Genomic DNA, 17,142 nt, shown 5'->3' with positions numbered 1-17,142 from the left:
AAGAAAGCTGAGCACTGAAAAATTGATGCTTTTGAACTATGGTGTTGGAGAAAACTCTTGAGAGTCCCTTGGACTGTAAGGAGATCCAACCAGTCAATCCTAAAAGAAGTCAGTCCGAATATTCATTGGAAGTATTGATGCTGAAACTGAAACTCCAATACTTTGGCCACCTGATGTGAAGAACTGACTTCTTGGAAAAGACCCTGATGCTGGGAAAGATTGAAGGCAGGAGGAGAAGGGGACAACAGAGAATGAGATGGTTGGATGGCATCACTGACTCAATGGATTGAGTTTGAGTAAGCTCCGGGAGTTGGTGATGGACAGGGAAGCCTGGCATGCTGCAGTCCATGAGGTCGCAAAGAGTCAGACACAGCTGAGCAAGTGAACTGAGCAGAACTGATTTAGCTACATGACCTTGGGAACAGTGTATAACCTCTCTGAGGTACGGTTTTCTCATTGGCTGGTGAATTATAAGAGTATCAGCTCCATGGGGTTTAGTGAGGATTTAGTGGCATTATCTGTCTCATAACATCAATTTAAATAAAATTATCATTCCCTTTCTTCAGTCTGTTGTGTTTTTATAGAAGTACTGAGTGAAGTAAGTTGGACAGAGAAAGAGGAATATATCACTTATATGCAGAATGTAAAGAAAAAAAAAGGGTATAAATGAACTTGTCTCTAAAACAAAAACAGAGTTATAGATGTATCAATAGAAAACGAAATTTATGGTTACCAGCAGGTGGGGGGGTGGGTAAATTGGGAGATTGGGGTTGACATATACACGTGACGTTTTATATATGAAGTAGATGACAAATAAGGACCTGCTGTATGGCACAGGGAACTCTACTCAATATTCTGTAATAGCCTATATGGGAAAAGATTCTAAAAAGAGTCATATATGTTTATGTATAAGTGTTTCATTGCTATATGGCAGAAACTAATACAACATTGTAAATCAGCTATACTCCAACAATGTTTTTGTTTTTTTTTTAAAGAAAGATGAAAGAGACAAAAAAAAGTGTTAGAGAAAATAGAGTCAAATTATTCCAAAGCACCCCTTCATTTTTTTATGTGAAATTTGGATATTGCCTTATCTCAGCCTTGGTGATGACGTTAGGGGTTGCATTGGTGTTTGTCCCCTTCAGGGATCTGTTTTTTCTCCTTTGATTCTTTAAGACATTTGGATAAAATATTAAAGAGCCCTAGGATCAGATTTTGAAGATTGGAGGCAGAAAATAGATGAAGAAAATGAAATGAGTCTATTTTACATTTATATAGCTTTGTGAACAGGTGAGATTTGATATTAATTTGAATAGTAATGATACTTACCACTCTTGGAGCATCCGACATTTCAGAACAGTTTGCAAACTTTAATTAGTTTATTTGGGTATCACTTCTGTGAGCTAAGTAAATATTCTCACTTCACACCCGTGGACATCTAGTGAAATGGCCAGTCTGAGGAGTCATTTGCTAACAGCGTTGATTATTACCAAATTAAGCATGCCCTGATTTCAATACTGATCATGTGTGCTCTATCGTTTCTTTCTTTTTTTTTTTTAACTCTTTTTATCCTATTGACATTAGACTAAATAAATTACTCTGTACAGTGTAATAGCCCTATCTGAAAAATGGGAAACCCTGAAAGACAGAAGGCAGACTAGATAGACATTTCTTTATATCTTCAAAGAATGTTAGGAATTTTGTCATTCTGGATTGCTGATTTATAATGGACCTGGTTCCATGTCTTTTGTATGTGTCCCCTCTTTTCTCAATTCAATGCTGTTGTGTTCTAGTGTCATGGGTACCAGTTATTTCAGAATTTTTAAACTGTGGTCTTCTTTTTCCTTTTTAGGGAAAGAGGGTCCCCAATATTTGACTTAGTATAGTATGTTTCTTGGCTCGACTTGGGAATCAGATCTGGTTGACCCTTTTCTTTTAAGTCTCTTATGCAGGTCGGGAAAATTTGGGGAGCAACATAATGTAAACATTTTGAAATTTCAAGAAGGGAATATGTTATGTAGCATTTCCCGGACTGATATGATCACAGATTGTAACTCACAGGATAATGGTTATCTTACCCAATTACCTATCCAGGTTGTGAATCCTTTTTTATAATACCCTGCTGTGTATTTGTTCAACTCTGATTTAAATATCTAGAGTGATGAGTAACTGCTTAGAATGATGATGATAAAATTGAAGAAAATTATGACACTAGCTCCATAGTGCTCTCTCCCTGCTTTCTGTGCAGTTTCCTAAAGTAACTCTTAATTTTTCCATCTCCATTCAAAGGAGATACTACTTATTTTCTCCATTTTGCATTCTGAGGTCTATTGTTGTTTAGTCACTAAGTCATATCTGACCCTTTTGTGACCCCATGGACTGTAGACTTCCAGGCTCCTCTGTCCATGGGATTTTCCCAGGCAAGGATACTGGAGTGGGTTGCCATTTCCTTCTCCAAGGAAATCTTCCAAGAGATCTTCCTGGATCAAGGATCAAACCCACAACTCCTGCATTAGCAGACAGAATCTTAACCACTGAACCATCAGGGAAACCCTGAAGTCAATGGAGATTAGGTAAATTGTCCCAGGTAGCACAGCAGAGATGGAGCTGAATTTGAATTTTGTCCCTGCAAAATCTTGCCACAAGCCCATTAATTTATTTTCTCTTTCTCTCCTTCCTCACTTCCTCCCCTCTTCTCTTTCTCTCCCCTACTCCACACACACACACACACACAAACACATATACATACACACATATATCATAGACATTTGGTACCTATGATTGACTGTAATAGCTTAATAATTAAAAATACATTGAAATCCTCAATTCACCACTTGGAAAAATTGTTTATCTTTCCTGAGGTATGATTTCTTTATCAGTAGAATGAGAATAAGTTTACAGCCTACTTATTGGTTTCCTGAGTAGATCAAATAAGATAATGCATTGAGTTTATAGCATGGATCCTGGCATATGATAAGGGCTCAATATTCATTAGCCATTATCATTATTGTTAGCATTATTGTTGAACAAGATGGGTCTGAGCATAGCTCTTAACCTCCATATACTGACTGACTGTTAAGTAGGTTCAGTTATTCTGACCAAGGGGAGGGTAAGCACTGTGAACCCAGAGTCCAGTTGCTGTAGTCCAGTGGAAGTTTGCTTCCATCAAAGTTCTTTTCTTGCCTCTTCCAAAGTCACGTGCACATAAATCCATCCATCTGTTAGATTACATAGCAGAAAAGGGAATGGCTACCCACTTCAGTATTCTTGCCTGGAGAATTCCATGCACAAAGGAGCCTTTAAGCTACAGTCCAAGGGGTCGCAAAGAGTTGGACATGAGTGAGAGACTAACACTCACCTTTCCGATTATGGAGGGAGAATAAAGCAAGAGGAATTTTCTTACTGTTTAGATTTAATGTGAGAAAATGCCAAGGAGAGATTTGTTGCTTATGCCTATTTTAATGTTTTTTTAAAAAACACAACAGCTTTGGAAGATTGTAAGTTTGTCAAAACCAAACCCTAAGTCAGAGTGAACTGCAAATGCCCAGATGAACCAGGATTTAAGGACGGTCCCTTTGTGAAGTCTCTCTTTCTGCTTTGAGACTCACATAGGATGCTGACATCTGCCAGATCTTAGTCCAGCATTTCAAGCAGCAGATTTGTCTTTGACTCCCACACTGAGAGGGACGCAACATGTTTATGTATGTGTGTGTCTATGTCATCTCTACATTATTGATTTCTAAATGGAAGGACTAAATTTTACTTAACATTTTATCTATTTTTGAGGATGTTGTTTTTTTATTAACACATTGCCTTAAACAATATTTGAGAAGATAATAAAGAAAATGAGTTCCCCACAACCTATTTTATATTGTTCTAAGTTTGGAATCAATTTGACTTGAAACTCCTTGTTACGACCACCACTGAGATCCTCATTTTCTCTTTCCAGGCCTATTCCTGTAGCTTCCAAACTGGTCTCTTTCCTCTGTTATTGCCCAGAGCAAATAGATTACCTTGCCATCAGAGAGACCTACTTAAAGTATAAACACATCACTAATTCCCTAACTTAAACCATACTGTTGTTAAAAATAGATTAACTCCAAACTCTTCATAAATACATAGAAGAGTTTTTATGGTCTGGTCCTGCCTTCCTCACCAGCCTCATCACCCCACTTTTTTCTATGCTGAGATCAAATCATTTCCAATGCTCCCACCCAACAACACTCCTTCATAAGTTGTGTTTGCTTTATATTATTCTCATTGCCCATGACAACCTACAAGCATCTTGAGTCTTTGTTATTTTCACTACTGTTTCCTGAATGATATACTTTTTTACATTCTTTTTAAAAAATATTATTTTCCATTATGGTTTATCACAGTATATTGAATAGAGCTTCCTGTGCTGTACATTTGGACCTTGTTGTTTATCCATTCTAAAGGTAGTAATTTGCATCTACGAACCCCAAACTCCCGGTCCATCCCTCTGCTCCCACACCCCCTTGGCAACTGCAAGTCTATTCTCTATGAATCTGTTTCTCTTCTGTAGATAGGTTCATTTGTGCCCTATTTTAGGTTCTACATGTAAATGACATCATATGGTGTTTGTTTTTCTCTTTCTGACTTACTTTTACTTACTATGATAATCTCTAGCTGTGTCTCCTGAGTAATATTCTTCTTGTGTTGTCTGTAGTAGATGCTTGTATTAGTTTCCTAGGGCTGTTATAACAAGCCCCTAGATCCTGAGTTGAATGCTTAAACAACAGAAATCTACTTTCACAGTTTGGAGGCTAGAAATCTAAAGTCAGGATGTCAACAGGACCAGGTCCCTTTTCAAACCTCTGGTAGGTGATCCATCCTTGGCTGTTGCTTCTGGTGGCTCCAGGCATTCAGTGACTTATGGGAGCAGAACTCCAATCAATCTCTGTATTCACTAGACTGTATTCCCTCTGTATGTATGTCCTAATTTTCCTTTTCTCACAGTGGATTATGACTCACAATAATGACCTCATCTTAACTTGATTGTGTCTGTAAAGATCTTATTTCTAAATAGGTCACATTCATAGATACCAGGAGTTCAGACATTAACATCTCTTTGGGGAACACAAATTAAACCATGACAGTGCTCCATGACTATTTGATAAAAGGATGAATAAATCCCCATGTGCTCAGCCACCACTTCTGAGAAACTTTCTCTTACATTCAAAAGAGAGGTAATCACCCCACTTCCATAACAGTAATTATGTATTGCTATACTTTGCACATGTTATTTCTTAATTGGCCTGTCACACTACATTTATTCTTATATTTTTACAATTATATGATCATGAATTACTCAAAGAAAGGCTTATGTACTATTCATATTCATATCTCATTGCCTAGCATGCTACCAGAATGGAAAGAACAAATGTTTACGTAAGTTTTTGCTTACATTCTAAGTGGATTATTTCCCTTAGTTCCCCCCAAATTACTGTGCTGTCTGCTTAATCTTTGTGTGGTGGCAACAGAGCAGCCAGGCTGTAACACTGAGATGCACAAATCAGTCTTTCTGTGTGGCTATTGTTCTGTCACTACTTCAGACAGTAAAGAATGCTTTGACCATCAGGGGCCAGCTCACATACCCAGTAATATCCCACAACACTATAGAATTAAATCATTGTTTGTGAAGTACATTTATGTTGCATTTAAAATATTTATTGGAAAAGATGTTTCCATTCTGGGCAATAATTTTTGGAAAACTTTATGAAAGAACATAAACATTTCACATACTCAAAGCTGGAATGTTTCTAAGGAGATATATGAAAATTGCAAATATAGTTCTATTTATAACTTTTAGCTAGAAAAAGCCTGATAGCTAAGGGCTTGTTTTCCTCTTTGGAAACAAAATGGGAGCTTATCTTATTATTTGCAGTGGGATAGAACTAAAAACATGAATAGGATAAAGATAAATTGATAATTTTAAAATGACTTTGAGCATAGGTATTCTTGCCTGGAGCATTCCATGGACATAGGAGCCTAGTGGGCTGCAGTCCATGGATTGTAAAGAGTTGGACACGACTGAGTAACTAACACTTTCACTTTCGAGCATAGGCATCATTACCACAAGAAACTGAGGTAAGCCATACCTACAGCTGAGCATTTAACTTAAAAAATTACTTATTTACAGGTAAAGGAGAAGGTTAAAATTTATGGAAGCCATATATGTAGCAAATCGATGAATTTGCCTTTTGCTTTTATCTCTATCTCCTGGCTTTGGATCTGTATTTCAGGAGAGCTGTGTACAAGGGAGGGAATAGCATTTAGTTTTGAACTTGCTGACGCTATGTTATGAAGTGACTTCCACTGTCAGTCATTACATTCTTCTATGGTAACAAATAAATGTTCACTTTACATGTCATCTTGATTTATTCAAAGTTATAAAACCTATCCTTATGTTAAATTAACAATAAGTGAACTAAATACTTTAAAAATAAGAATTATAATAAATTATAATTAAATATATATATTAAATTATATAATAAATGTGACCCAGTCCATTGTTTTGTTGTCTATTTAAAATGCTCTTGATAATTCAAGGACTGTGGTTCTACCAGTCAGTGAAAAAATGTCTTCATACACTTTTTGCAAATCATGTTTATAATGTGTTAACCTGATGAGTTATTTCTACCAGGCAAATATTTATTAATAGTGAAAAAAGAACATTTAAGAATAAAGTTAGCCAAGAGTTATGATGCTGCAGTGAACTTATTTTTTATCAAAGGAAATATAATTTTTGTGTTTTATTTTGACTACAATGTAAAAATAAATAAATGAATAAATAAATAATAAAGTTACCCTTTTCCATTTTAAGTGGTTGCTTTATATTGAATAAGAATTTTAATTTTATTATTATTTGATTAATAACATGAAAGACTATTTAGAAGAAGAAACTGAAAATTATAAAAGTTATAAGAAATTTAATTATCATAAACCTAAATTAGCTACCTGGATGAATTTCACTTTTACTTTTATCTCTAAGCTCTTACCCAAAAAGCCAGTTTGCAGGATTTTTCTTGTTTTGTTGTTTTTCCTGTAAGATATTAAGATATTCCTGTGATATTAATTTTAAGGGCTACTCATTACTTCTTATGTTCCACTCATTTTACCTGAACTATGAGTATAATCAGAAGATGGAAAACAAAGAGCTCATCTTTCCAAGAACAGTGTGAACCAAATTGATTTCACATTCTTTTTATTTTTTTATTGAAGGACAATTGCTTTACAGAATTGTGTTGTTTTCTGTCAAACCTCAACATGAATCAGCCATAGGTATACATATATCCTCTCCCTTTTAAACCTCCCTCCCATCTCCCGCTCCACCCACCCGTCTAGATTGATACAGAGCTCCTGTTTGAGTTTCCTGTGCCATACAGCAAATTCCGTTGGCTATCTATTTCACATATGGTAATTTAAGTTTCCTTGTTACTCTTTCCATACACCTCACCCTGTCCACCTGTCTTCCCGTGTCCAAAAGTCTGTTCTCTATGTCTGTTTCTCCACTGCTGCCCTGTAAATAAATTCTTCAGTACCTTTTTCCTAGATTTTGTATTATGCATTAGACTATAATGGTTATGTTTCTCTTTTTGACTCACTTCACTCTGTATAATAGGCTCTAGTTTCATCCGCCGCATCAGAACTGACTCAAATGCATTCCTTTTTTTATCACTGAGTAATATTCCATTGTATATATGTACCACAATTTCTTTATCCATTCATCTGTTGATGGATATCTAGGTTGCTTCCATGTTCTAGTTATTGTAAACAGTGCTGTAATGAACAATGGGATGCATGTATCTCTTTCCATTTTGGTTTCCTCAGAGTATATGCCTAGGAGTGGGATTGCTGTGTCATATGGTGGTTTTATTCTTAGTTTTTTACGAAATCTCCATACCATCTTCCATAGTGACTGTATCACTTTACATTCCCACAAACAGTGCAAAAGTGTTCCCTTTTCTCCACATTCTCTCTAGCATTTATTTTTGGTAGACTTTTTGATGATGGCGACTGAGCGACTGAACTGAACTGAACTGAACTGATTCTGACCAGTGGCAGGTGATATTTCATTGTAGTTTTGATTTTCATTTCTCTAATAATGAGTGATGTTGAGCATCTTTTCATGTGTTTGTTAGCCATCTGTATGTCTTCTTTGGAAAAATGTCTGTTTAGATCTTTTTCCCACTTTTTGATTGGGTTGTTTGTTTTTCTGACATTGAGTTGTATAAGCTGCTAGTATATTTTGGAAATTAACTCTTTGTCAGTTGTTTCATTTGCTATTATTTTTTCCTATTCTGAGAGTTTTCTTTTCACCTTGCTGATAGTTTCCTTTGCTGTACAAAAGCTTTTAATTTAATCAGGTCCCACTTGTTTACTTTTGTTTTTATTTCTGTTACTCTAGGATGTGGGTCATAGAGGATCTTAGTTTGATTTATGTCATCAAGTGATCTGCCTATGTCATTCTCTAAGAGTTTTACAGTTTCTGGTCTTACATTTAGGTCTTTAATCCATTTTGAATCTATCTTTATGTATGGCGTTAGGAAGTGTTCCAATTTCATTCTTCTACATGTAGCTGTCCAGTTCTCCCAGTACCATTTATTGAAGAGGCTGTCTTTGCCCCATTGTACATTTTTGCCTCCTTTGTCAAAAATAAGGTACCCATAGGTATCTTTGCTCAGAGAGTTGCTAAACTCAAGCTTTTATTTGAATGCCTTCTAAATAGTACAACCCACTCCAGTACTCTTGCCTGGAAAATCCCATGGATGGAGGAGCATGGTAAGCTACAGTCCATGGGGTTACAAAGAGTCAGACACGACTGAGCAACTTCATTCTTTTTTTTCATTTTTAAATAGTACAGACTCTGAAAAGGGATTTCCTTCTTCCAGAATATAGATTGTTCGTTACATTTTTTAGGTTATAAAATAAAAGATGCAAAACAGAATTCATAATGGTTATTATCTGGCTTATAATTCTAATAGCAGGTGTTTCATACAGATTCTGAATGGCAAGACTGTAACACAGGAGCCAGGTTTATTTTGTAATGGCCTTGATATTGACCTTGCCTGCTGCACAATCTGTGGGCATCATGATAACATGACAAAATGGCTAGCATCCAAGGAGTACCTTTGTTGATGGGGTTGGATACCTTCCATATCTTCACATATAATAACCAGCATCCAATCCAAAATTACTGGAGCAGAAAAGTGAAACAGAGTACATAATAAGAGTGTGTTAGAGTCATTTAGTGTGTTCTTATTTTAAGCTCATTTGACTCCTTGTTTCCTGATTAAATCCATGCTAGCTTCTTTTATGACCATTTTTACAATTGCATTATCTCAGCCCTACATGGCTGAGAGTCATTATGAAATTCAATAGATGAAGTCATGACAAACTCTTTAAGAAAAGTGGATAAGCTGTGGTGTTAACTGAAGGATACAATGAAGTACCTGGACAGCGTGAGAGAATAAGAGGAAAGTAAAAACAAGATAAACTCAGCTTTCTAACCTCCGTTCCTTTTCTACACCTCAGAAATTACCAACATGACCTCTCCAAAAATATGCATTTCAGAGACCATTGAGTCTTATTTTGGATACTATCATGCATAAGCGAAGGCTGGAGCAGAGGACATTTGCATGCAATGCCTTCATATTTTGATAAAGATAACTGGCTACACAACACTGTATGTATTGGTCATGCAGACGACCTCATCAAGGACTTTGAGCTTGGAACTGCTTCTCCCATAAACCAATAGTTGGGATCAAATATCCGTTCTGGTCATAAAAACTTTACTGGTTGCTTTTTTTTTTTTTTTTTTTATTGAGTTTGTGACCCATGAGAGCTTACTGTAAGAACTAGAATGACCCACCAGTTTTGGAAAAGTGGAGTAAAGCCTCTTATGTAGGTGTTCTCAGTCTATTGGTTCAGTGCATCAAGTAAAGACAACAGCATTAAGTAGTTGGTGTGAGGTTTTATTCAGCTTGTTTCAGTCAAGATGTTAGAGTCATTGTGGCTGTTCTAATGGAGCTCAGAACAGAACTGAACCTCCTCCAGACTGCCAGGCTCAGCCAAGAAAAACACTGCTTCATGACCCTAGATCAGAATGCTAAATGGAATTTTACTGGACTGTTTCTCAGCCTTCCCAGATACATTTGCCCACCTTATCAAAGGACAAGTTAATGTCAAAGAAATAAAAGCATTTGTCACCTCATCCGGATGTGAGGATTTCTCTTTAGGAAATCCATGAACAACTCTATCCAGGTAGAGATTTGGTGATTTCATATGGCTTAGTTCCTCCTCCTCCTTTTTTATAACCTCCAACAACTCCTTTGGAAACCCTACTCTGCACCTTCGTATCCATCAGGTCCTAATCATTAAGTATCTCTTGTTGAATTTCTAGTTAATATGCCTATTATCATCAGTTCAGTTCAGTTCAGTCGCTCAGTCATGTCTGACTCTTTGTGACCCCATAAATCGCAGCACGCCAGGCCTCCCTGTCCATAACCAACTCCCGGAGTTAACTCAGACTCACGTCCATAGAGTCAGTGATGCCATCCAGCCATCTCATCCTCTGTCGTCCCCTTCTCCTCCTACCCCAATCCATCTTAGAATCAGAGTCTTTTCCAATGAGTCAACTCTTTGCATGAGGTGGCCAAAGTACTGGAATTTCAGCTTTAGCATCATTCCTTCCAAAGAAATCCCAGGGCTGATCTCCTTCAGAATGGACTGGTTGGATCTCCTTGCAGTCCAAGGGCCTCTCAAGAGTCTTCTCCAACACCACAGTTCAAAAGCATCAATTCTTCAGCGCTCAGCCTTCTTCACAGTCCAACTCTCACATCCACGCGTGACCACTGGAAAAACCATAGCCTTGACTAGACGAACCTTTGTTGGCAAAGTAATGTCTCTGCTTTTGAATATGCTATCTAGGTTGGTCATAACTTTCCTTCCATGGAGTAAGTGTCTTTTAATTTCATGGCTGCAGTCACCATCTGCAGTGATTTTCAAGCCCCCAAAAATAAAATCTTACACTGTTTCTACTGTTTCCCCATCTATTTCCCATGAAGTAATGGGACCGGATGCATGATCTTTGTTTTCTGAATGCTGAGCTTTAAGCCAACTTTTTCACTCTCCTCTTGCACTTTCATCAAGAGGCTTTTTAGTTCCTCTTCACTTTCTGCCGTAAGGGTGGTGTCATCTGCATATCTGAGGTTATCAACATCTCTCCCGCAGTCTTGATTCCAGCTTGTGCTTCTTCCAGTCCAGCGTTTCTCATGATGTACTCTGCATATAGTTAAATAAGCAGTGTGACAATATACAGCCTTGACGCACTCCTTTTCCTATTTGAAACCAGTCTGTTGTTCCATGTCCAGTTCTAACTGTTGCTTCCTGACCTGCATACAAATTTCTCAAGAGGCAGATCAGGAGGTCTGGTATTCCCATCTCTTTCAGAATTTTCCACAGTTTATTGTGATCCACACAGTCAAAGGCTTTGGCATAGTCAATAAAGCACAAATAGATGTTTTTCTGGAACTCTCTTGCTTTTTCCATGATCCAGCAGATGTTGACAATTTGGTCTCTGGTTCCTCTGCCTTTTCTAAAACTAGCTTGAACATGAGCAAGTTCACGGTTCACATATTGCTGAAGCCTGGCTTGGAGAATTTTGAGCATTACTTTACTAGCGTGTGAGATGAGTGCAATTGTGTGGTAGTTTGAGCATTCTTTGGCATTGCCTTTCTTTGGGATTGGAATGAAAACTGACCTTCTCCAGTCTGTGGCCACTGCTGAGTTTTCCAAATTTGCTGGCATATTGAGTGCAGCACTTTCACAGCATCATCTTTCAGGATTTGGAATAGCTCAGCTGGAATTCCATCACCTCCACTAGCTTTGTTCGTAGTGATGCTTTCTAAGGCCCACTTGACTTCACATTCCAGGATGTCTGGCTCTAGGTCAGTGATCACACCATCGTGATTATCTGGGTCATGAAGCTCTTTTTTGTACAGTTCTTCTGTGTATTCTTGCCATCTCTTCTTAATATCTTCTGCTTCTGTTAGGTCCATACCATTTCTGTCCTTTATCGAGCCCATCTTTGTATGAAATGTTTCCTTGGTATCTCTAATTTTCTTGAAGAGATCTCTAGTCTTTCCCATTCTATTGTTTTCCTCTATTTCTTTGCATTGATCACTGAAGAAGGCTTTCTTATCTCTTCTTGCTATTCTTTGGAACTCTGCATTCAGATGCTTATATCTTTCCTTTCCTCCTTTGCTTTTCGCTTCTCTTCTTTTCACAGCTATTTGTAAGGCCTCCCCAGACAGCCATTTTGCTTTTTTGCATTTCTTTTCCATGGGGATGGTCTTGATCCCTGTCTCCTGTACAATGTCATGAACAAAGCCCATTCTATAATTCATCAGGCACTCTATCTATCAGATCTAGGCCGTTAAATCTATTTCTCACTTCCACTGTATAATCAAAAGGGATTTGATTTAGGTCATACCTGAATGGTTTCGTGGTTTTCCCTACTTTCTTCAATTTAAGTCTGAATTTGGCAATAAGGAGTTCATGAACTGAGCCACAGTCAGCTCGTGGTCTTGTTTTTGCTGACTGTATAGAGCTTCTCCATCTTTCGCTGCAAAGAATATAATCAATCTGATTTTGGTGTTGACCATCTGGTGATGTCCATGTATAGAGTCTTCTCTTGTGTTGTTGGAAGAGAGTGTTTGTTATGACCAGTGCATTTTCTTGACAAAACTCTATTAGTCTTTGCCCTGCTTCATTCCATATTCTAAGGCCAAATTTGCCTGTTACTCCAGGTGTTTCTTGACTTCCTACTTTTGCATTCCAGTCCCCTATAATGAAAAGGACATCTTTTTGGGATGTTAGTTCTAAAAGGTCTTGCAGGTCTTCATAGAAGACCTTCAAGAAGACCTCACCTTTCAACTTCAGCTTCTTCAGCGTTACTGGTTGGGGCATAGACTTGGATTACTGTGATATTGAATGGTTTGCCTTGGAAATGAACAGAGATCATTCTGTCGTTTTTCAGATTGCATCCAAGTACTGCATTTCGGACTCTTGTTGACCATGATGGCTACTCCATTTCTTCTGAGGGATTCCTGCCCGCAGTAGTAGATATAATGGTCATCTGAGTTAAATTCACCCATTCCAGTCCATTTTAGTTCGCTGATTCCTAGAATGTCGACATTCACTCTTGCCATCTCTTGTTTGACCACTTCCAATTTGCCTCGATTTATGGACCTGACATTCCAGGTTCCTATGCAATATTGCTCTTTACAGCATCGGACCTTGCTTCTATCACCAGTCACATCCACAGCTGGGTATTCTTTTTGCTTTGGCTCTATCCCTTCATTCTTTCTGGAGTTATTTCTCCACTGATCTCCAGTAGTATATTGGGCACCTACTGACCTGGGGACAGATGAGAAATAAAATGGAAAGACTTCATGACCTAGGAGACCTGAGATTGATTCTCCCACAGGTTTTCATTCTGCAACTCTTAACTTGCCCGTCGTAGTAGTGGGGCCAGCGCTGCTTTAACAAAGTGCTGCAACTGGGTGGCTTGAAACACATAAATGTATTGTCCCATGTTTCTCAGGTCTGGAAAGCTTAGATCACAGTGCTGGCAGGACCGGCTCTTCCTGAGCGCTGTGAATGAACCTCTTTAGTATCATACTTCTTCCTTCTGGTGATTGGCTGGTAGTCTGTGGAGCTGTTGGGTGCAGATCTCTGCCTTTATTTTCACAATGACTGTCTTCATGCTTATCTCTCTCTAAATGTCCCCTTTTCACCAATCATATTGGATTAAGGCTCAGCCTAAAGAAATTATCTTAATTCAAGTAATTACATCGGAAACAACTTTGTATCCAAATAAGGCACATTCTGAGATTCTGGGAGTTAGGACTTCTGCAGATTAATTGGTGGAGGGTGCGTGGGGTTTGAGGGCACAATTCAACCCTATAACCTGTGTCATTTTCCCATAAACTCTTGGGGCTCTCTTTCATCCTGGTGATAGTGTATGGAAAAATATGAATCAGTCATTCATTTTGGCATACTTTTTTTCATAGAATTATATGGATTATACTTCTTTTTGTCTATTTCATTACACTTATAGATGATAGATAAATATAGTTATCTTAGTCTGTCTGCAAATATGCACCTAATAAAATAACCAGGACTTTTGTATATGGATCTGACTTACTCTGTGAAATTATATCAGGTGCAATAATATTGAACATTTCAAATCACATTACCTTCTTTTTCTATTATCTTTATAAACTGTAAATAATTGTTAAGTGTTATCATCATCATCACTGAAACTTGTGGATAATAAATTATATGCTTGAAGAGATCAAGTGAAATATAGGGAAGAATCGTCATAAATCCACTAATTTACTTGAAGGAATTCAGTGTGAATTGAGGTTCCCTGTAGATTGGGTAGTAGGTGTCATAACTGCTATTACTTCCTCAACACTGCTGCAATCAAAGGGTCCTAATATGTCATGTACCAATTGTTTATTTTAATCCTTATGATTCCTCTAAGAGAAAGCTATTGTTTGCATTTTGCAAATAAGAAAGAAAATCAAGATGTGAGTTTTGGTCATAGTTACATATGTGTGCATGCATGCTCAGGTTTGTCTGACTCTTTATGACATCGTGGACTGTAATCTGCCAGGCTCCTCTGTCCATGGGATTTTTTTTTTTTTTTTTCAGGTAAGAATACTGCAGGGGGTTGTCACTTCCTTCTCCAGGGGATCTTTCCAACACAGGGATCAAACCCACAACTGAGCCACCTGGGGACCCTCATAGTTGCCTGCTGCTGCTGCTAAGTCACTTCAGTCATGTCTGACTCTGTGTGACCCCATAGACAGCAGCCCACCAGGCTCCCCCGTCCCTGGCATTCTCCAGGCAAGAACACTGGAGTGGGATGCCATTTCCTTCTCCAATGCATGAAAGTGAAAAGTGAAAGAGAAGTTGCTCAGTTGTGTCTGAGTCTTAGCGACCCCATGGACTGCAGCCCACCAGGCTCCTCCATCCATGGGATTTTCCAGGCAAGAGTACTGGAATGGGGTGCCATTGCCTTCTCTGCATAGTTGCCTATGGATGTTCAAATAATGGTCTTAGTCCAACATCCATCAATGGAAGCTAAACTTATAGATATGTGAATGGGCATAAGTTTAAAAAGAATGTCACTTTATAAACAAAGGAACTTATTTTTAAATTTTGAGAATGAAAGAAATGACCAAAGGCATAACATCATCAAATTAGAATAAAAGGAGCAGTGTATAATGAGTATGTAGAGTTTAGGGTTTCCATGTTAACAGGAACAGTATCTGCTCACAGGGTCAGGGGCTAGTTCTAGACAAATGGAAAGATGCATTTCATTAGGTGCACTTTTCAGAGACAATTGAGACTTAGGCCTGTGTGCAAAGTCTCTTGTTGATCTATCACTAACTGAAAACCCAGTTTGTTAACAATTAGTGAAGATTGAACCTATTGCCAGTAAGCATATGAAAAAAAGTGCTCAACATCGTAAATTGTCAGAAAAATGAGACCATATGGCCACTAAATACTCAATTAAATGACTAGAATGAAGGAAATTGACAGCCACAAATATCAGTGAGGGTGAGGAACAACTAACACTTTGCTACATTGTAGATGAGAATGTGACATGAGGCAGTTATCTTGGATTATTTTAACAGTTTCATAAAAATTTAAAAAGAATTATACTTCATGACCTAATAATTACATTTATATGCAAAGAAATGTAGCCAAGAGAAATGAAAATGTGTCTACAAAGAGCCTAATATTAGAATGTTCATAGCAGCTTTATTCATAATCATAAAAATAAACTGAGGGCAGCTTAGGTGTCTGTCAATAGAAGAAGAAGTAGTATATTCAGACAGTGGAGTACTATAGAGCAATAACAAGTAGTAACATGAATGCATCTGAAAACAAGATGAGTGAAAGATTCCAGATACAACAAAATATTAATATATATAGTGTACATTTCCATTTATGTAGAACATTTGAATAGGTAACATCTCTCATGAAAGAGGTCAGTTCCTTTTAGGGCAGGATATTGACTGGAGAAAATATAAAGGAACTTCTGGAGTGATGAAAATATTCTGTATCTTCATAGGACTACAGATTGAACTGTACACTTCCAATCGGTATAATTTAATATATGTAAATTATACCTCTCTATATATGTTCTTTCAAATTACTAAGCCTTGCAGATTATGGGCTTCCCTGATAGCTCAGTTGGTAAAGAATCCACCTGCAATGCAGGAGACCCTGGTTTGATTCCTGGGTCAGGAAGATCTCCTGGAGAAGGGATAGGCTACCCATTCCAGTATTCTTGGGCTTCCCTGGTGGCTCAGCTGGTAAAGAATGTGCTTACAATGTGGGAGACATGAGTTCAATCCCTGGGTTGGGAAAGGCTAGCCACTGCAGTTTTCTGGCCTGAAGAATTCCATGGACTATATATAGTCCATTGGGTCACAAAGAGTCAGACACAACTGAGCAACTTTCACAGATTATGGGTAACCCAGCCCAGGGTCAGTTTTCAGATCTGAGGGATAATGAGAAAGAGGGTACATTTGAACCTGAAGTGTCTTCTCAGCAATCCTATTAAAGGTTACTTTTTAGGAATAACGAGTGAAATCCTCTCCTTTTTGGTCCAAAATGCCTCTCAAATTTAATTACTACCTGCTCCCTCAACCCCCTATATCCCTTACTTTCCCCTGGACATCCTCACTAGACAGATGCTCATTTAAAATGATACTGTTATCCCTTTGAATTAATTGACTGTGCTCAGAGAGGTAGAACTCCCATGATGCTACAACAAACTCAGCTTGTGCAAAGGTAGGAGTAATTTTAAAAACTCAAGAGTCATGTCTGGGATTTTTTTTTTTTTTTTTTATTATTAACCTCTCCTAGAACTCTTCTCTGCTGTCATACATAAATCAGAGGATTATGAAAGAACTAGTCAAAGAGGCTGTTTCCTTCTAAGGCTGTAATTTGGCTCCATGAATTATTAATTATTAAACCGGTATGGCATCAGCTCCTCAGAACCTAATATAAATGTAAAAGGCTCACCTTATCAGT

At 37.8% G+C, this 17,142-nt stretch overlaps 1 protein-coding gene across 3 annotated transcripts in view; it reads left to right on the top strand.

Annotated features, from left to right (window-relative positions):
* Positions 1-17,142, top strand: part of CNTN4 (contactin 4) — a 1,023,175-nt gene that overhangs the window by 287,122 nt on the left and 718,911 nt on the right. The window lies entirely within an intron of this gene.

The sequence above is a fragment of the Bos mutus genome, chromosome 22 (genome assembly GCF_027580195.1).
Source record: "Bos mutus isolate GX-2022 chromosome 22, NWIPB_WYAK_1.1, whole genome shotgun sequence".
Taxonomy (NCBI): Eukaryota; Metazoa; Chordata; class Mammalia; order Artiodactyla; family Bovidae; genus Bos; species Bos mutus.
Note: the sequence above shows the minus strand (reverse complement) of the source record. Positions and strands in the feature narration are given on the sequence as shown.